Source organism: Mauremys mutica, chromosome 3 (genome assembly GCF_020497125.1).
Source record: "Mauremys mutica isolate MM-2020 ecotype Southern chromosome 3, ASM2049712v1, whole genome shotgun sequence".
Classification (NCBI taxonomy): Eukaryota; Metazoa; Chordata; order Testudines; family Geoemydidae; genus Mauremys; species Mauremys mutica.
In genome coordinates this window covers 140,437,888-140,451,686 of record NC_059074.1, presented here as the reverse complement: position 1 = coordinate 140,451,686, position 13,799 = coordinate 140,437,888, and the positions used below count along the sequence as shown (strand labels likewise).

At 45.0% G+C, this 13,799-nt stretch overlaps 1 long non-coding RNA gene across 2 annotated transcripts; it reads right to left on the bottom strand.

Moving 5' to 3' along the window:
* Positions 1–7,864: 7,864 nt before the first annotated feature.
* Positions 7,865–10,845, bottom strand: LOC123365941. 2 transcript variants are annotated; one of them, XR_006577838.1, is made up of 3 exons: positions 10,788–10,845; positions 9,824–9,953; positions 7,865–7,930 (listed from the first exon to the last, which is right to left on the bottom strand). It is a non-coding gene; the product is annotated as an uncharacterized LOC123365941 (long non-coding RNA). The 2 variants fall into 2 exon arrangements; XR_006577837.1 differs by lacking the exon at positions 7,865–7,930 and adding an exon at positions 9,288–9,486.
* Between the last annotated feature and the right edge of the window lie 2,954 nt (positions 10,846–13,799).

Here is a 13,799-nt window from a genome sequence, read left to right as displayed (position 1 = left end):
CTGAGGGGCGGAGGCACCGTCGGGTCCCGCTGCTGACAAGACCTGGCCCCCGGGCGGCTCCACTCGCCCGGCTCCTGGGGAGGCGCCCACACCTTGCAGCCCCCAGACCCGTGTGCGTCGGGGGGGCGGAGGCCAGACGCGCTGCCGGGCGTGTGTGCTCTCAGCCCGCAGCGAGCAGCGCTCGGCCAGGGCCCTGCCCCGCGCTAACCCCCCATCGCCTGCTCATCCTGCTGAGCGCAGCCTCGCGGTGTGGCCGTAGCCCTCTGGGGGCTTTGCCGAGCAAGGTAGAGGGCAGCCCGCTTTACAGCTGGGGGAACAGGCCAAGGGAGCGGAAGTGACTTGTTCCAAGTCACAGAGCTGCAGGGACCCCAGGGCACCTCACTGTTCACCTTGTGCCTTACCCAGGGGGTCTGAATCAGGGGTACGCAGGGCCGGCGCTTCCATTAGGCCACCCTAGGCAGTCGCCTAAGGCACCAGGCTTCGGGGAGGTGGCATTTTGTGCACTCCCAATGGGGCACACGGGATCTTCTGGTTCCGCTCCCGTCGCGCCGCCGAAGAAGGACCTTCTGCCGACATGCCGCGGAAAACAGCAGCAGGCAATTGAGCAGCCCAATGACTGCCGCTGTCGCCCGCTGCATTTCGGCGGAGGGTCCTTCTTCGGCGGCGCGATGGGAGTGGAACTGGAAGCTCCCGCGCGCCCTGTGGGGAGCGCACAAAATGCCGCCCCCTGAATTCTGCCTAGGGCACCAGAAACTCTGGTGCTGCTCCTGGGGATACGTGTACCCATGGGGGCATCCAGAGGTCTTCCAGGGGGTACATCAATTCATCTAGATCTTTGCCTAGTTTTACAACAGGCTACAGCAGTGATTTTCAAACTTTTGAACTGGTCAACCCTTTCACATAGCAAGCCTCTGAGTGCGACCCCCCCTTATGAATTGAAAACACTTTTTTATATATTTAACACTGTTATAAATACTGGATGCAAAGTGGGGTTTGGGGTGGAAGCTGACAGCTCGTGACCCCCCACATAATAACCTCACAACCCCCTGAGGGGTCATAACCCCCAGTTTGAGAACCCCTGGGCTACAGAAAAAGCCCTAGCAAAGTCAGTACACACTAATTTTTCACCCAATGATTTGTTTATGCTGCTCTATATACTAAACCCTGAAATGTAAGTGCAAAATTTATGTTCCAATTGATTTATTTTATAAGTATATGGTAAAAAAGAGAAAGTAAGCAAGTTTTCAATAATAGTGTGCTGTGACACTTCTGAATTTTTATGTCTGATTTTATAAGCAAGTAGTTATTGAGTGAGGTGAAACTTGGGCATATGCAAGACAAATCAGACTCCTGAAAGGGATACAGTAGTCTGGAAAGATTGAGAGCCATTGCCTTAACCCATCATACAAACTTTCAGCACAGTTTTGGGGTGCAGTTAAAGGTCCACATACCCTGCAAAGCAAAAATAGGTCACTGTTGTTTACATTGCAGTGCCTACGGTTCCATGTCTATGCAGCAACCATGGCGGAATCTCCTTTTGGGTCTAATTTAGTAACCACTGAAAACCACAGCTCCCATTAATTTCAACAACAATAAATAAATAAACTCACTTCCCTGTGTTTCTCCCTAGCCCCAATGCTTATGACTCTTCACAAACACTGCAACTACAATCAAACAATATAAAAATGAATAAAATATTTTAAATGGGGGTTTCTTGGAATCTGACCACTATGTTTTATCTTCTTCGGGAGATTACAGGCCAATAGACAATGTGCAGAGAAGGCAGCACACTATCTTTGTGTAAAAGTTTCAAATGGTTGGCTACACCCAGATAGTGGATTTTATTTGTAGAATTTTGGTTTTTTATGTTTAGTGTTATGTTATTGTTGCCATCAGTATACTGGTAAATTTATACTTACCCTCATACACTCTTTACAAGTTATGCTGATTTAAAAGCAGAATCAGCACCAACACTGATCAGAAGAAAAGTCCCTGGGCCCAGTCTTGCACACTATGAAGTATAGTTCTTATTGCCACATAGTCCCATAGATTTCAGTAGTAAGCAATCCCCTTTCATTCTGTCTGTAGCATAAGTTCCTAATATATGAGTTTTCTATCAAGAGCCCCTTCTCCCCTTAAAATGTTTGCTTTTGGGGTAGCCTTCCCAAATTAATAATGTTGTGCTGTGAATTATACAATCTTGCCCTTTCACGGTATCAGTTTTTAAAAAAAATAGCATTTAGTAGCAATGAAAGAAATCTCCATCTATGCATCAAACAATTAAAAGATATTTTATTCTTAAAAAAAGAAAAATGGAGATAGCTAAAATATTCTGTATATCCACTGACATTGAGGGGAAATCCAGGTTGGAATTTTGGCTTAGAACTTAAACATGTATGCAATTCATGTTTTTTCAAACTCAAAATCAACTGTAAAAGTTGAAAAATATAAAATATAGATAAAAGAATAAAATTAAGCTGCACTGAGAGTGGTGTGTCATTTGTTATTTTGGAGTATTATTTTTTTAAAATGAGAAAACAAGATTATTTAGGAATTTTAATGTTTAAGTCAAGGATTCACTGAGATACATCCACAGTATTCATGTAGGATTTCACATCAAGCACATTCATTATGAAAGTCCCAGAACTAGACCTTTGTCTTTGCCCTAAGTAACTGCTTCTTTTTCTAATGCTGAAGCGCAGCAAAGCAGAGGTGGGTGATTATTTTTTCCTAAACAAACATACAGCTATGGAGTGTTCAGAGTTCATGCAAAATAATAAAAATTTAGACCAGCCAGTTCAGCTATAACATTGAACAGAAGCCAGACCTCGTTGCTTGATAAAACAAATTATGTTTTTCTAATATATAACATGTTATTTGCTGAAATGACCACACCTTGTACCCCTTGCACCAGTTATTTTTGTCTTTTTCTTTTACTCAAACATAATGTAGAATTAAAAAAATGGGCCTGATAAGAGTCCTAAGACAACATATAATTAGCCTACTGGTACAATATCTTATGCTCTCTGAGTAAAGTAGATGCTTTTGAATGGTTATGAATGGATTGGAAACATTTGGGCAAATTACTCTAAATATTACATACATACATACAATCTCTCTTAGTGCAAAGCACCACAGAATCACATCACAATTAAAAGTAAACACAACATATTGGAGTCTTTGGCCAGCAATCTTCCTCCACATTTCCTGGTCTTCACACAGCTTTGAGAAAAACACCATAATGCATCCCGCCCAGTTAGCCACATCATCGAACCATGTTTGCCATGAATACCCTCCTGCCCCTGGCCCCTGGCACCTGGCACCAGTCCCTGCAAACTTGCTTCAGCAATCTTCCTCGGCTCATTCCACCCACATGTCCTGCAAACTCAAATTTTCTTTGATCATCTTGATGATATCAGGTATCGCTCCAGTTATGCTGTAAATTTGGGCAATTACTTTTTCGTTACTCAGGGGTACAAGGTATAGCTAATGTACAGCAATTGCCTGTAGAATTTCAATTTAAGAGACTTTCTGTCTCCAGTGTCCTGTTTCCTAAGGTCATGTCTACACAAGAGCTTACAGCGGCACAGGTGTACTGATACAGCTGCACCACTATAAGATCTCTCATGTAGTCGCTCTGTTCCAACAGGAGAGAGCTCTTCCAATGACACAATTAAACCACCCCCAATGAGTGGCAGTAGCTAGGTCAGTGGGAGAAACTCTCCTGGCATTGTAGCACTGTCTACACTGGTGCTTCTGTTGGTGTAACTTATGTCGCTCCTCTGTGTGTTTTCTTCACAACCCTGAGCAACAAAAGTTATACTGACAAAAGTGGTAGTGTAGACATATCTCACAAACATGTAGCAAGATGCTGAAGACAAGAGATGGCAGCAATTTCATTTTACACTTCATGGTAATTCCTTTGCTTCTCCAAATGTGGCTGAATGCCGCTAGAGCAACAGTTGTGATTCCAGTTCTATGTCAGATCTCTAAGTGATGTTTACCACACTACCTACGTGTTTGAAGTGCTCAATGCACTTCAGGGCCTCCTCAGATTTGGGTAAGAATATTTTTGCCTTTTCAGCAGACTTAGCTGCCACCATTGTCTTTGTCTTTTTGTGTGATATCTTAAGACCTAATTTTTCTCCTTCCACCACTACTCTTTTTAGCTGATTTTGCACCTCTTCTTGCAATGATCCCATCTGGTGAATGTCATCTGGTGAATGATCCCATTTGGTGAATGACTAATTTTTCATCCACCAACAGGTACACCCTCCTGTAGGTTTCCATCAGGGGTTCTTCTTAAAATTTCTTCAAGATAACAGTTGAAGAGGGTCAGTGATAGCATGCAGCCCTGTCTGACACCTATCCTCAAGTCAAACCAACTACTTTGCTCACACCCTGAAGCCATTGCATTTCCACAGAGATATTGTATCAGACTTATTACATTTTCACCAACTCCATTCAGCTGCAGGATTGCCTGAAGAGATATGCGCCACATGCTGTCAAATGCCTTAGCAAAATCAAGAGGCATGGGCCACATTCCCATCATCTTCATCACTTTCTCACACAGCACATACAGATTGAATATTTGCTCCACTGTACCTCTTTTGGGTCCAAACCCAGCTTGTTCTTTAGCCAGAAAGTTCTTTATCTTGCGTGCAATTCTCTTCAGGATGATGTGCAATAATATTTTGCTCTGATGTGTCAATAATGAGATAGCTTGGTCCCCCTTTTTAGGAATAGGAACCATCAGGGATTGTGTCCAAGTCTTGGACCATTTACCAGACTCTCAAATCACATTGACAAGCATATGGTATACTCAGATGAATGCCTTTTCCACCACTTTGAATTAGTTCTGCTTGTATGTTATCCACTCCAGGGACCTTATTGCTTTTCAGTGTCCACATCACATCTTCAACTTTGTAGATTGGAGGAGGAGGTTCATCAGAGTAAGTCAAGCTTCTCAAGTAGATCCCCTCTGCCTCTTTCACTTCCAACTTAGAGTTCGCTTGATCATATTATACAGTTGTCAGCAATACTTACCCCAAATGTCGGGTGAAATGGTATTTTTTTCCTGCCAGGGAAACCTTTCAAGAGTTTTGATGGTTTGGTAGGCTTTCCTAATGTCATTTGCTACAAAGGATTCTGTATATCAATCCACTGTTGTCCAAGCCAATCTTCTTTTGCCACTTTAATCAGTGCATCTATTTCTCATGTCATATGGGAACATTGCTCTCTTGCAGTTTCATCCATCTTCTTTTGTTCTCTCTTAGCTTCCTTCATTGATCACACAATTTGATAATATTCTCCATGTGTGTCTTTGCATGGAGTGGCTCACAAGCAAGAATACCAACAACAGGGCAGACTGTTAAGAAGAAGGGCACAAACCCCCAGACTTATTGTGAGTTCTGAACAGGGCTGGCTCCAGGCATCAGCCCAGCAAACAGCTGCTTGGGGCGGCCAACGGTGAGGGGCGGCACGTCCAGGTCTTCCACGGCAATTCAGAAGTGGGTCCCTCAGTCCCTCTCGGACCGAAGGACCAGCCGCCGAAGACTGAAGCGGCGGCGGCAGAGCTGCAAATCGCGATCACGGCTTTTTTTTTTCTTTTTCTTTTTGCTGCTTGGGGCAGCAAAAATCCTGGACCCGGCCCTGGTTCTGTATGTAGATTTCACCAACAAAACAATAAGTGTAAACTCCTCAGGCACAATACAACTGTCAAGCTGCCTTTGTTAGAAATCACAGGCCAGAGATGAGAGGCAGGAATGAGGCAGAGATGATGTCACAGTCTCCAATTTATACCTCCATGTACCTGGAAAAATACTGTCTCAAACATGGAGTCATGAATCACATGTTCTAGTGCCTTGCTGAGTAATGAGGCATCCATTGTCTCTGTGCTTGCTGAGGCATCTTCAGGAGGGGCCCACTGGAAGAGTTGATTCTCCTTAATGGCCCATCAACACATGGCTGGCTAGTCTCAATGTAAATCTGTTTTGTAGGTGTTACCCAGGAGCACAACATATTTGAGACACAAACACATAGCAAAGTTTCATGACTTCATACCCAGTGATAATACATGTATTTCAACAAGACAGCATTATTCAACAGATCACAACTTTTCCAATGATACCTTACAAGGCACACTTTGTACAAGATTTATTGCAATTTTATAACAGTGGTGACTATATTAGTGCAAACAGTCATCTCCCTTTTTATATGGCATCACAAAAGCCTTAATATGGAGTCACAGACAGTACCCTGGGGCATTCTGAAACACTCTGAAAAACAACACTTGTTGTCAATCCTATAGTAAACTAAGGATTTATTAACTAAGAAAAAGAAAAGAGTGTTATTTACAAGGTTAAAACAGGTAAACGCACACACAAATGAGCTGCAGTCTTAGGTTTCAGATGGCAATAGAGCTGCTGAAATAAGTCAGCTCTATAAATCCTTTCGGGCTAACCCAGGTTAATCCTGGGGATCTCTTGCTTATGTTTAGGAATCTTTGCCTTTAGAGTCCAAACGGCATTAAAAGACTTTAATTCCTTCTGGTCAGAGATTTTTATCCCCATCTCCATAGAGTCCAAGTTGATGTGATGAGTGCTTCTGGACATCCCCCTTCATGGGTATGCTGGGAGTAATCAACAAAGTCCTTGTTCTCTGGTAGCTTACAATGGCCCATTTGGATTCAACAGGCCTTCCTGATGGGCTGGAGATAACGCATCCTCATGGGTGCAAACCAGTATTTCACACTTGGTGATGTTTCTTTCCTGACTGGATTTACAGTTTCAGAGCAAACATTTTTATAGTTGCAAAATAGACACTTAAGTATTACCTTACAATATGGGTTACAGATACCATAAATGAGATTAATGCTTGCAGCAATTTACAAGCATTTCATAAAGTCTAAACACATTGTTACAAGTATAATACCTATTTTAGCTATACTAAACACACAGGTAAGCCAGAGTGGTTTCCAGCTATGCATTTGTCACTGTTCAGGGAGGCCTGGGGCCTTGGCATGAGCTGGCACTTGGTCTGCCAGCGTCACAATGAGATCCAAGGTTTTGTCTTTAGGATCTGTTTCCCTAGGAGTTCATCCACAGCCTCTGTAATGCAGCAGGAAATGTTGTGGTCTATCTGATCTATGCTACCAGTGCACAGAAATATTAAATATTACTAAAAAAGAAATTATTGACCTCATTAGGAGTGTGAACCCATTCCAGCTGAAGCTGATGAAAGTTTTGGGGGAGGTGGTTTGGGGAGGGTGGCAGGACAGAGATAAAAAGGGACTCTTGGGACAGGAGAAGGAGGAAGAATCCCAAACAAACATTGCACTCTGACATCCGTCAAAGCTTGCCTCCACCTCAACTATTAGTGGTTCCACCTCCTCACCAAAAGAGAACTCTCAGTCCACACTGGGGAAATGACTAGGAGGGTTTCTGCAGTGTAGCTGCATGATGGGATAGACTAGGTTCAGAGGCCCCCTGCTGGAGGGCCCCACCCCACCCCACCCCAGAAAAGGGCAGAAGAGAGGTCTTCCAAACTGCCTAGAGCGGCTGTGTGGGACACAGCCAATCAGAGAGGCTTCAGGGAGCAGACAATCAGGGCCCAGCAGGCTAGTATAAGACAAGCTGCAGGGCCAGTGTGAGATCAGTTCCTTGCTAGAGCTGGAGGAGCATGGATGGTGTGTATGACTGGCTGAGAAAATTGCAGGACCTTGGACAGGGCAGTGCTGCCAGAAGCCAGGGAGAGTGAGGCCTGGGCTACACTAGCGGGGTGGGGGGCGGGGGGTTGAACTAAGATATGCAACTTCAGCTATGTTATTTGCGTAGTTGAATCCAAGCATCTTAGTTCGACTTACCTGGCCATCCTCACAGCGGCGAGTTGATTGCCACGGCACCCCCGTCAACTGCACTTATTCCTCCTGCTGAGGTGGAGTAAGGTGGGTGTCGATTAGCAGATCAATTTATCGCGTCCAGACGAGATGTGATAAATCGATTCCCGATACATTGAACACTACCCGCTGATCCGACGGGTAGTATAGACATACCCTGAGAAGGAGTTCTGTGCTGGTTGCTCAGACTCCATGAGGGCAAGGCCCTGAGGTAAGGGTGAAGATGATGTGGGGCCATGGTAAAGTGGTCCAGGAAATTAGAGTGGTGGTGTGGCTTAGATGAAGGAACATGATGGATGGCTGCTATCTACAGGTTCCCTGGCCTGGGACCTGGAGTAGAGGGTGGGCCTGGGTCTCCCTCACCCTATTACTCACTGGAGGAAGTGACCTGGACTTTGAGGCACCCCAGAAGGGGAACTAAACCTTTTAGCCTCTCAGCAGGAGAGCTGGGGTCTGAAACACCCAGAGAGGGCCAGGAAGTATGGTGCTGAGACCAGTGATAGACTATGGGACTAATTAAGGACCTAAGCCCAAGGAGGGCTAGAGGGAGAGAAAGGGCAGGCCTGCACACACTTGACCAGCTGGAGCATGTGAGAGGTGCGTGCACCCCATTGCAAGCAGTTATGCTTGAAACTAAGGAATGGTGAGAAATCATCATTCAGAACTAACACAGGGCCTTTCTCATTGCCTCCTTTCCCCATTCCCAGCTCTGCAATTTCATTTTTTTTATTACTCCTCTTTCCCTGGCATTGGCATTTTGTTTTCCTCTGGCTGCCTAATTTAATAAAAAAACTCATTGGAGCCTCTGAATTCAGCACAGTATCTGTCACAGAGTGCATATCACATTCACCTAGCACAGGGGTGGAGAAATTTCTATCGGGGCCATTGACCCATATAAAAAATTAGTTGGGGGTCACATACAGTCCTTGGAGGGGGCATGGAGGCTCTGGGCTTCCCCTGTAGCGGGGCAAGCAGCTGCTTGCAGCTCCAGCCCTGTGGGGGGGAGGGTGTGGTGGCCCAGAGCTTCCCCTAGGCTCTGGGGTGGGGCCAGAAATGAGGGAGGTGGGGAGTGGGCTTTGGGCTGGGGTTCAGGAGGGGGTGAGGGCTCTGGCTGGGGGTACAGGCTCTGGGGTGGGGCTGGTGATGAGGGGTTTGGGGTACGGGGGGGCTTTGGGCTGGGGACAAGGGGTTTGAAGTGTGGGAGGAGGCTTAGGGCTGTGGCAGGGGGTTAGGATGTGGGCTCCAGAAAGGAGTTGAGGTGTGGGAGGGTGTTTGGGGTGTAGGCTCTGGGCGGCACTTACCTCAGGCAGCTCCTGGTCAGTTGCACAGCTGGGCTAAGGCAGGCTCCCTGGCTCTCTGCTGCTCCTGGAAGTGGCTGGCATGTCTGGCCCATAGGTGGAGGAGCCAGGCGGTTCTGTGTGGTGTGCGCTACCCCTGCCCCAGCGCCACCCTGCAGCTCCCGTTGGCCGTGGTTCCTGGCCAATGGGAGCTGCGGAGCTGGCGCTGTGGGTGGGGGCAGCTTGTGGAGCTTCCCTGATCGCTCCTCTGTCTAGGGGCCGCAGGGACATGCTGGTGCTTGCAGCTCCAGCCTGGTGAGGGTGGGGGAGGCGGGCACTGAGGCTTGGGGCTTTTGGCCCATGGCACAGAAGCTTGCTGTGGGCCAGATGAAATGAAGCAGCGGGCCAGATCTGGGCCGGAGGTTCCTCACCCATCACCTAACACATGCCTTTTAAAAATCTTATTCTACTCTTTTATTTAGATTTTTTTTTTGTATCCAACCCACTCCCATAGAATGTGAAATCCCTGGTTTGAAACTGGGCAGAAACATTATGCTCCTCATCAAGATCTTTTATTTCTCACAATAGCCTATAACCTCGAATAAGTGCATGCAAGAATAAGGAGGTAAGGCAATGACTTCACACAGACCTGTGCCTTGATATCATCCCAGCAAGTCAATGATTCCCCAGAGGCTTGTGCCTTGGCCTCCTCAGCAGACTAGGCCTTTGAGGTCAGCTCTTTCTTGCAGGCCTGTTTTCATTTCTCACAAACATAAGGGCTGCAAGAATATGTAAAAGCAAATTAAGCAAGCAAGAGAAAAACCTGACTCCCCTTCATGTTCCAACTATATCAACATTCCAATGTGCAATGCCCAAGAAAAGACTTTATTAATGGCCAGAATAGCTCATTCAGGAGAGCATTACACTGAAGAGCTAAAAGGTCCCTTCTTTCCACAAGCATTAGCTCTGCTTCCTTTAATGTGGCTGCAGAGTTTTTTGTCACTTACAGCTCTATTTAGCTCAGCAACAGCATTTAGTCCCATCCTGTGAATGGACTCTCAACTGCTTGGGGGAAAGGTATGGTAAAACTGAGATTTCTTTTGCGTGTGTTTCCTGTTCCAGTCTAGAATTTCCTTCTGCTTAAAAGTAACTTGTGGCCTAATGTCAGCACCTGTTTTTCTCCTGACTGTTCAAGGCTTCAATCTCTCGGCTGACTACAAGAGCAGAACACAGTGCTGGATGTCTCTTAAAATAGTGATTTTTTTTTCTTTAGTTTCCTGGCAATATGCCTTGAAAAATGACATGTAGAAAAATTGTAACGATTATAGTGATAATCAAGTGTTGGGACCTAAACTATGTGACTATGTCCCTTTTAACTTAATGCACAAACATCTCACTCAAGAGTATGAGTGGGTTGAAATTACTAATCATGTTTTGGCACAGACAAATGCTAAAGGAAACCCGGAGCAACTAATTGAACAGCTTGGAATGTCAGCTGCTATACACAAGATTTTTAAGAGTTCTGAAAAGAATGTACCCTTTAAAGCTTTAAGGAAAAATAGTTTCAAATTCTTAAGGAAATAATGGCAGGGAAAGCAATGGAAGAAGCTTACATTGTTGATATAAGAACTGAATCCACTAAAGTTTGACGTTATACTCTTAACTCTATCCATTTGTGCCCAAGAGATTGCATCACAAACAGCCCTCTGTGAGGTTCCCACATTCCAGGGCCCTTTGCACATACCCTGGGCAGTACTTTCCATACAGCCTCTAGTACTGTATTTTGAATGCTGAACAAAATATTAAGTAGATATCTTCCCAATGGTATGTAGTAGTCTGAAGTACAGACACGCTGCCATATAAGGCTGTGGCTGGCTCAGATCAGCTGACTTGACCTCATGGGGCTCCAGCTGTGGGTTTATAAAATTGCAGTGGAGATGTTTGTGCTAGGAGCTGAGTTCTGAGACCCTGCAAGGGGGGAGGGTCCCAGAGGCTGGGCTCCTGCCCAAGTCCGAACATCTACACTGCAATTGTATAGCCCTGCAGTCCAAGCCAGCTGACTCAGGCCAGCCACAGCTGTGCTGCAGGTATTTTATTGCAGTGTAGACATACCTTCTGTGGCCTTGTGGATTCCTCACTGATGCTAAGCTCCCACATGGCAGCCTCCATAAGTAGCTTTTTCTGTAACTTTTGGCTAAGAGAGTCTGTCTCATCCTAGTGGACAATGATCTGCCCTTAGTTATTCATGCCTTTGTCATCTTTCAACTGGACTAAAACAATTTAATATATCTGCGCATGAAGCCCTTAGCACTTAGGATATTCCAAGTAGTACAAAATGCTGCAGAGGTTCTTCTCAGCAATACAGGCTACCGTAAGCACATCAAACCTGTCTTCTGGTCTCTACACTGGCTTCCAGTAGACTGAAAAGGGCTGAGACCTTGTACTTGATAAAGTGCTCTATGGCCTGGGTCCAGGATTTCTAAAATACGGTCTAAAAGGTCCAAGATGAAGATCATGTCCTTTGGTACAATGGAGTGCTCCATAACAAGGCTAAAACTCATCTATGTGGGAGACAGAACTTTTGCGGGGGCCGGTCCAAGAATATGGTGGAATGATCTCCCTGAGGAACTAAGGACCATCACAAACCTCATCACCTTCTACTCCAAGTGCAAAGTTCATTTCTTTGACCTTGCCTTCTATAACATAAATACATAGTAACATGTATATTAAAAACACCCAGAAAAGCCACCCTACTAAAATAAAACACTCCACTGCTCATTCTCCTTCCCCTAGGAAGAGAATGAGAGAACAAACAACTTGTGACAGATGTTATTCACACAGGGGTGGCTCCAGGCACCAGCGCAGCAAGTGCGTGCCTGGGGCGGCAAGCTGCAGGGGACGGCCTGCCAGTCACTGTGAGGGCGGCAGGCAGGCTGCCTTCAACGGCATGCCTGCGGGAGGTCCGCCGGTCCCACGGCTTTGGCGGCGGGGACACTGATGGCACAGCACCGGCAGACCTCCTGCAGGCATGCCGCCAAATCCGCGCTAGCAGCGGACCTCCCACAGGCGCGCCACCGAAGGCAGCCTGCCTGCCGTGCTTGGGGCGGCAAAAAACATAGAGCCGCCCCTGTATTCACACTGCTTAATTCCCTACTGGAAGGCACTCAGATGCAATGGTGACAAGCATACCATAAAAACCTCTATAAAATAGAATGGCTGCTAGATTTAAGCACAAAATCTTCATTCTGAATAATTGTCATATAAGACATTGACTTTGGAAGCTCCCTCTGTTGGAACAATTACAATTTTAAAAAATCCATATAGGTAAGGGCAAAAAAAAATCTATGCATTCTCCCTCATGAGGAAAGTGAATTAGTAACCACTACAAGAGGCAATAATAAAATTAAATACCTATGTTCTGTGCAGAACTGGCTTACCTATTTACATCCTCAGTTAAACCAGACATATATTAGCAAGATGATGTGTTTTTAATTATGTGTATTGTCTTTAAATGTTATGGTTTGCACCTACTCTACCCCCTAAAAAAACAAAACAAACCAGGGAGTTCTTATTACATTCTTCATTCCTGGAAGACAAGTTAGTGATCACACAGATTTGGGAAGGAAACAGCTTGAGTCTCAATAGTTGAAGGGGAAAGAAAGATCATCTTGTGGATCCAGGTCCATTGAGAAAGGCTGGCCATGTGAGAAGAAAATACCCAAAATGGGACTGTAAAACCAGACTATGCTGTTTCAGACTATGATGAGAGTTTCATTGCTACCCTTCAGAATAACCAGCACCAACAGGGAATATCTCAGCAGGAGAAATTAACACAACTATAACTACTATTGGCTTAGTTCAGTCACTGAATTTCTGGCACCCTTCTCCATGCTCTTTCCAGGGTGTGGCCACAGTATGGAGAAAGCTGTTCATGGCATAAAAATTGGAAATAAAGTTATTCCCTAATTGACCTAAAGCTTTAGGATCTATGAAACGGATGGTTAATTTTATCATGAACAAATGCATTTATTCTGCATCTAAAAATAAGGCAACCTATACATTGCTGGATAAAATATTGAAAATTACTAACTATGAAATGGATTTAGGAATTCTGGTTAGCAGTAACATAAAAGGTGGGAACACATTGTTCAATTGCAGCAAAGACCAATAATGGTATGATAGAGTGCCTGCATTAAAATCATTATTATAAACAAGACAAATTTGTACAATTGTACATGGTCATGGTGAATCCCCTCTAGTAATACTACAATGAGTATAGATACTTTAACTTCATATTAATATACAAATTCTAGGAAAGCATAGACAGGAGCCACTAAACTTAGCAAATGGCCTTTGCCTACTCTGGGTTCCATGCTGGGAAATATTTAAGCATGTGCTTAAGCCCTATAGGCCTTAAGCACATACTTATGTCCTGCCCTGGGATGCTGTAACCCTAAGAGTCCCTTTATGCCAGGTGGCAAAGGGCACATTCAACACACTGTTGTCAGAATATTTAGTCAAACAGTGTCTTCTAGGGTATAAGAACTGGTGACACTCTGGTCAAGAATATCCTTGCTTGGTGTGTTTATGGGTTGTGTATAAAGAGTTATGTATGTGTGCTGGAA